This window comes from Cebus imitator, unplaced genomic scaffold (genome assembly GCF_001604975.1).
Source record: "Cebus imitator isolate Cc_AM_T3 unplaced genomic scaffold, Cebus_imitator-1.0 Scaffold283, whole genome shotgun sequence".
Classification (NCBI taxonomy): Eukaryota; Metazoa; Chordata; class Mammalia; order Primates; family Cebidae; genus Cebus; species Cebus imitator.
Window position 1 is genome coordinate 2,060,424 of NW_016107598.1, and position 7,232 is coordinate 2,067,655.

Sequence of the window (7,232 nt, forward strand, 5' to 3'; positions counted from 1 at the left end):
AAAAAAAAAAAAAAAAAAAGGTCTGAGGAAAGCAGAAACAGAACAAAAAGCAGATTGGTCATTTCAAAGCTACTTTCCCTCTAAAGGTTAAGGCAAAGGGGACTTCATCATGCAAGATAAAACAACTATTTTGGCTAAGCGCAGTGGCTCATGCCTGCAATCCCAGCATTTTGGGAGGCTGAGGCCAGTGGATTATCTGAGGTGGGGAGTTTGAGACCAGCCTGACCAACATGGAGAAACCCCATCTCCACTAAAAATACAAAATTAGCTGAGCATGGTGGTGCATGCCTGTAACCCCAGCTACTCAGGAGGCTGAGGCAGGAGAATTGCTTGAACCCAGGAGGCATAGGTTGCGGTGAGCCAAGATATCGCCATTGCACTCCAGCCTGGGCAACAAGAGTAAAACTCTGTCTCAAAAAAAAAAAAAGACTTTTTGAGAGGATACTGTGTACCAGGAAGACTTATCATCATCCTCCTGATTGTGCCTATCAAGAGGATAATACCAAGAATTTGAAATATGCTTCTTACCCAGAGTCCCCATGAACTAAAGCAACTAAAATCAAACAGTTCTAAGAATGAGCCAGATGAAGAGTCTACCTGTTTTAACCAAGTAGGTGTTAATTTTTAATAACCGAGTCTCTACAATACCTGATATATTTACCTGTGTGCAACAAGAAGTGTCAGCAACTACACAGATTCCTTTCTGTTCAGCTAGTAGGTAATCTAGCATCCCATGACTGAGATAAATTAAGGCAGGAAGTGAGAACAAGTGGATATGAAAGACTTTTTTTTTTTTTTAATATGGAACATTGCACAAATTTGCATGTCATCCTTGTATAGGGGCCATGCCAACCTTCTCTGCATCGTTTCTTAGTATATGTGCTGCTGAAGGTTAGCACTAGAAGTCTTACTTTATAAAACAGACCAAGAGTACAATTTGAACAATAGTTGCATCAGGGATGTTGCTAAAGTTACCCACTGGGTGGAGTAAAGGATTTCTTAGATCATGTACAGATTTAGTTTGGTGGGACAGGTTTGACTTTTTTTTTTTTTTGAGAGAGAGTCTCTTTCTCTCACCCAGGCTGGAGTGCAGTGGCTTGATCTCAGCGCATTGCCACCTCCACCTCCCAGGTTCAAGTGATTCTCCAGCCTCAGCCTCCTGAGCAGGGATTACAGGTGCGTGCCACCAGGCCTGGCTAATTTTTGTATTTTTAGTAGAGACAGGGTTTCACCATGTTGGTCCGTGCTGGTCTCTAAACTCCTGACCTCAAGTGATCCACCTACTTCGGTCTCCCAAAGTGCTGGGATTACAAGCGTGAGCCACCATGTCCAGCCTCAGATTCAACATTTTACCAACTTACCTGCAGAAGCTACTGATAATGAAATTCTATCTAGAGCGTTATTCTGTCAAGCCAAATAGGTAGGCATAAACAAGGAAAAATTAAGAGGGATAAGAGTCTCATTATAATGGAGAGTCTTGCTCCACTATCTTAGAAAAGGCTGTCCACAACATGAAGTCATCAACTTCCCATCTTTTTTGTGAGGTGGAGTCTTGCTCTGTTGCCCAGGCTGGAGTGCAGTGGCACGATCTCAGCTCACTGCAACTCTACCTCTGGGGTTCAAGCAAGTCTCCTGCCTCAGACTTCTGAGTAGTTGGGACTACAGGTATGCGCCACCATGCCTTGCAAATTTTTTTGTATTTTTAGTAGAGACAGGATTTCACCATGTTGGCCAGGCTGGTCTCAAACTCCTGTCCTCAAGTGATTTGCCTGCCTTAGTCTCCCAGAGTTCTGAGACTACGGGTGTAGCCACCGTGCCTGGCCCAACTTCGCATCTTGACTTTCAATTTGACTGTCTCTGGTTATGGCATCAGGCATTTTAGTGAAATCTCTGTGTGGCCCACACATCAATAATGAGACTTGTCCTTTGAAATTAACATTGAGTTGTGCATCTTCAGCTTATAGGGTTTCAGGAACAGATTCATTCTTTTTGTTGTTGTTGTTTTTGTTTTTTGTTTTTTTTAGTAGAGATGGGGTTTTGCCATGTTGGCCAGGCTGGTCTGGAATTCCTGACATCGTGATCTGCCTGCCTTGGCCTCCCAAAGTGGTGGAATTACTGGCATGAGCTACTGTGCCTGGTAGTAGTTCTTATTTTTAGTTAGAGAGTAGTAGACAGATATTGAAGGGCCCTAGAAGAATTCAGGATCTAGTCTAGTCTACAGGTAGATAATAAAAACTTGAGAACCATGAACAGGGTACAATTGAATAACAGGTATACTCTAGCTTTTCTCAGAAACATAGTTTTTCTCTCAATAGCAGTGGTCCCAATTTTTCCATAGACCAGGGTGGGGATGGAGGGGATAGTTTCTGAATGAAACTGTTCTACTTCATATCATCAGGCGTTAGATTCTCATGAGAAGCACAAAACCTAGATCCCTCGCATGTGAAGTTCACAATAGGGTTCCCACTTCTATGAGTTTTTTTGTTTTTTTTTTTTGAGACAGTCTCACTCTGTCACCCAGGCTGGAGTACAGTGGTGCAATCTTGGCTCACTGCAACCTCTGCCTCCCAGGTTCAAGCAATTCTCATGCCTCAGCCTCCTAAATAGCTGAGATTGTAGGTGTGTGCCACCATAACCAGCTAATTTTTTTGCATTTAGTAAAAACAAGTTTTCACCATGTTGGCCAAGCTGGTCTTGAACTACAGACCTCAAGTGATGCACCCACCATGGCCTCCCAAAGTGCTGGGGTTATAGGTGTGAGCCATGGCACCTGGCCTCCTATGAGAATTTAATCCTGCTGCTGATTGACAGGAGGTGGAGATCAGGCAGTAATGCTTGTTTGTCTGCTGCTCACCTCCTGCTGTGTGGCCTGGTTCCTAACAGGGGAACTGGGGACTGGGGACCCCTGCTCTACAGTCACCCCTATTTCTACCAAAGATAACCAGAGTAAAACTAATTTGTTTGCAAAATAAGTTTGGCCTCATCAAACTTGGGCTGTTTGTTTACACAAGCACAGCAAGAATAATAATTGACCACAGAGGCTCTAATAAGGGTTGCTTTGTTGGAACTTTTGATAGGAAATCAAATCCATCAGATTGGATTATTAACAACCTCTTGAGGTTATGAAGCCAAACCAAAGCATACTTCAGATCTTGTCTATAGTACCTATAGACTCATTCTATGTACTTGTCAAATTGTGACATGGTAAAAAAAAAACCCCATAAAACTGCATACCTCAACCATATACCTCAGCTTTCTGTTGAAACTGCTCTCTATAATCCAAATGTGAATAAGTAATTAAGGACTGTAATCGCCACCCTACCCAGACAATGTGTAAACAAATGCTAATCTTGACCACTTAAGTAACAACCAGAATGGCAAAAAGTCCCCTGGCCCTTGGAATGTCCGGAGCCCCTCACCCTCATCTTTGCCCAGGAATCCACTGGAATGTTCAGAACCCCTCACCCTCATCTCTGCCCAGAAGGTGATTTACAGAATCCACTAGCCCTCGGAATGTCTGAAGCCCCTCACCCCCAACCCTGCCCCTCACCCTCACTCCCAAGGTGATTTTTACGGGTATAAAAGGTCTTGACACCCTCCTTTCGGGGCCACGGGTTGGAGAGACGCGAGTCCTCTGTGGCCACCGGCAATAAAGACCCTGCAACCTGGCATACTTATGCCTTGGTGTTGATTTTCTATGCTTGGGCCAGTACAAAAAAATATGGTATTCCAGTATAAAACATAACAAATATTTCCAAGTTTATCCTGAGAAAAGAGCAGATTCTTATTGAACTTAACTATGAAAATAACTATATTGCCATGAAAATAAGAATTTTCATGCATATTTCTAAATTCTGGAGGGACAGGTAGGTACTGAAAATTAATGTTTCAATTTTTGTTCACAAAAGTATACCTTTCCAAATTGCTGTAAGTTATTATAGATAGCTTAAAAGAGAGTTGTCTTAAATCTGGAACACAACAAACCTGCAATATTTCAAATAAAAATGCTGTAAAAACCCGTAATTATTCTTCATCAGTTTATTCAATCCCATGTAATTAATTTTTGTTCTGCTTGATTTTGGTTAGCAGCTCAAGAACGCATTAGTTTCTTCATCAGAGTTCTGGAAACTTCTAGCCATGCCGGTAGTATGATCTTTTTTTTTTTCTTTGTATTTTAGGTTCTGGGGTACATGTGCAGATCATGCAGGGTTGTTGAATAGGTATATACATGGCAATGTGGTTTGCTGCCTCCATCCCCCCGTCACATATATCTGGCATTTCTCCCCATGTTATCCCTCCCCAACCTCCCTCCTGCTGTCCCTCTCCTAGCCATCCCCAACAGACCCCAGTGTGTGATGCTCCCCTCCCTGTGTCCATGTGTTCTGATTGTTCAACAGCCACCTATGAGTGAGAACATGCGGTGTCTGATTTTCTGCTCTTGTGTTAGTTTGCGGAGAATGATGGTTTCCAGATTTATCCATGTCCCTACAAAGGACACAAACTCATCGTTTTTTATGGCTGCATAGTATTCCATAGTGTATATGTGCCACATTTTCCTTGTCCAGTCTATCATTGATGGGCACTTGTGTTGGTTCCAGGCCTTTGCTATTGTAAACAGTGCCGCAATGAACATATGTGTCCATGTGTCTCTGTAATAGAATGATTTATAATCCTTTGGATATATACCCAGTAATTGGATTGCTGGGTCAAATGGAATTTCTATTTCTAGGTCCTTGAGGAATTGCCACACTGTCTTCCACAATGGTTGAACTAATTTACACTCCCACCAACAGGGTGAAAGTGTTCCTATTTCTCCACATCCTCTCCAGCATCAGTTGTCTCCAGATTTTTTAATGATCGCCATTCTAACTGGCATGAGATGGTATCTCAATGTAGTTTTGATTTGCATTTCTCTAATCACCAGTGATGATGAGCATTTTTTCATATGTTTGTTGGCCTTATAAATGTCTTCTTTTGAAAAGTATCTGTTCATATCCTTTGCCCACTTTTTGATGTTTTTTTTTTTTCTTGTAAATCTGTTTTAGTTCTTTGTAGATTTTGGATATTGGCCCTTTGTCAGATGGGTGGATTGCAAAAATATTTTCCCCTTCTTTTGGTTGCCAGTTCACTGTAATTGAGGAAGGAGATCCAGGCATCTAGGATCACCTCCCCCTTGATTTCTACACTGCATTTCAATAGAAAAAAAGGCTACCCAACTGGCACCTCCTGAATCACCTTCCTGTAAATAGCAAGCATGGTTTGGGGGAGTCTCTCTGGAAGATACTGATTTTACTTAAACAAAATCAAATCCCCACCCCACTCCTCCGTCTGGAGACCAGAAACCTTTCACATGTAATTCCTAAAACTGTAAACCCAAGACCCTTCCATCTGTAATTTCTAAGACTGTAAACCCAAGGCCCTTTCATGTATAATTTCTAAGTCTGTAAACCCAAGATCCTTTCACATGTAATATCTAGAGTGTGAGCCTATATAAAGGCAGAGCTTCTCTTTGTTAGCTAAGCTAGGTCATTCGAATAAATCATTGCCTGGCTCCGGCTGTAATAATAGTAATGATAGTAAGCCTCTTCCTTCCCAGTTCAGTGTTCAAGAGGTCTGTTTCTCGAGGCCGATCCTGTTACATTTGGTTCCCTGACCGGGAAGCAAGTTTCGGTTGGCAGATGGCCAGAAAAAGCCTCTCAGGCAGTTTGCCTAGCCCTTTGGAGCATCCCTGCCGGGGACTCCCGCCCACTGGGGTGACCCAGTTCCTGAGAGTGCTCCTGGGCAGGTATTTGCCTGGTGGAAAGCCTCACCTAAGCAGAGCAGGAAAGCCCCGGCAGTGTGGATCCACCCAGTGGCCGGACATCAAGAAAGAATGGGTACTTGGAATGTGCAGACAACAGAAACATGGTAGGATTGGTCCCAGGAAACTTGCCCACCTCCTTTAGGTGGAAGCGTGGCCTAATCACAAACGGGTGCCAAATTTGGCACGTTTAAACTTGGCTCTCTTTCTCTTCTTTTGTAACTAACCTTGAAAGCTTTTGCTTATGGTTTCAATTTAGGTGGAGGGAGGAGCGCGAGTGTGTGTGTGTGTGTGTGTGTGTGTGTGTGTGTGTGTAGGGGTCCAACTGGACTCATCAGCCATGAAAGGTGGGAGTATCAGGCCCATTAAAAGGGGCCTCATACTTGGAGCAATTTGTAGGGCTAGTTGGAATTAGAGATAGCCACATAAGGCTAAGTAAAGGAGCCTTTGCCATCAAGGCATTGTAAAAGGATTGAAGTGACTGTAAATCGGAGAGTGTGTACTGCGCCTCGCTGGGTGGGAACTGTTGTGGGTGGAGTAACATTCTCTTAACTGTGAGAATTGTTTTTCTGGTGCGTAGGCATGGGTCACACTCACAGCAAACACACTCCTTTGAGACCATCTGAAAAATTTCAAGATGGGATTTAGTGGAAATTATAGAGTAGCTATGACACCAGAGAAATTAAGGACTTTATGTGAGGTAGGATTGGCCAGCATTTGGGGTAGGTTGGCCCCCAGAGGGGACCCTTGACAGATCTCTTATCTCCAAAGTAACGCATGAGGTTATATGCAGTGAGCTAGAACGCCTTGATCAATTGCTGTACATAGGCTCGTGGTTGCAGTTAGTTTTAAACCCTTAGAAGTGGTTAAGGGGACAGGCAGTGACTGTTTTAAACTCTGCCACTTTGCCCCTGGTGCCAGGAAGCCCATAAAATAACCCATGTGCTGCTTCGAAATCTCACCCCTAGGTTTGGACTGCCACTGCGCATTAAATCAGGCAACAAACCAGCATTTGCGGCAAACTTGGCCCAGAAAACAGCAGTGGCCTTGGGGTATTACTTTAACTGCACACTGCCTACTGCCCTCGGAATTCAGGAAAAATAAAAAGAATGAACCAGACCACCAAAAATAGCTTAGGGAAAGTGTGTCAAGAAACAAGATTAAAGTGTGTACAGGTACTTCCTTTGGTGTTATTCAAAATTAAATGCACTCCCTTTAGGAGGACAGGATATTCCCCCTACAAAGTCTTATATCATAGGCCCCCTCCCATACTCCGGGCACTCTCGGCAACTCTTCAGGAGTGGGGAAAAATTGAGTTAAGATGCCAGTTACAAGCTCTAGGGAAAATCGCTCAGGAAATTTCAACCTGAATAAATGACAGATGTCCTATAAGCTTATTCTCCCCAGTTCACACTTTCTCACCAGGTGATCA

General features: G+C 43.3%; 1 non-coding gene across 1 annotated transcript; it reads right to left on the bottom strand.

The window, feature by feature from the left end:
* Nucleotides 1-795: 795 nt before the first annotated feature.
* Nucleotides 796-899, bottom strand: LOC119467386. Its single transcript, XR_005195919.1, has one exon. It is a non-coding gene; the product is annotated as a U6 spliceosomal RNA (small nuclear RNA).
* Between the last annotated feature and the right edge of the window lie 6,333 nt (nucleotides 900-7,232).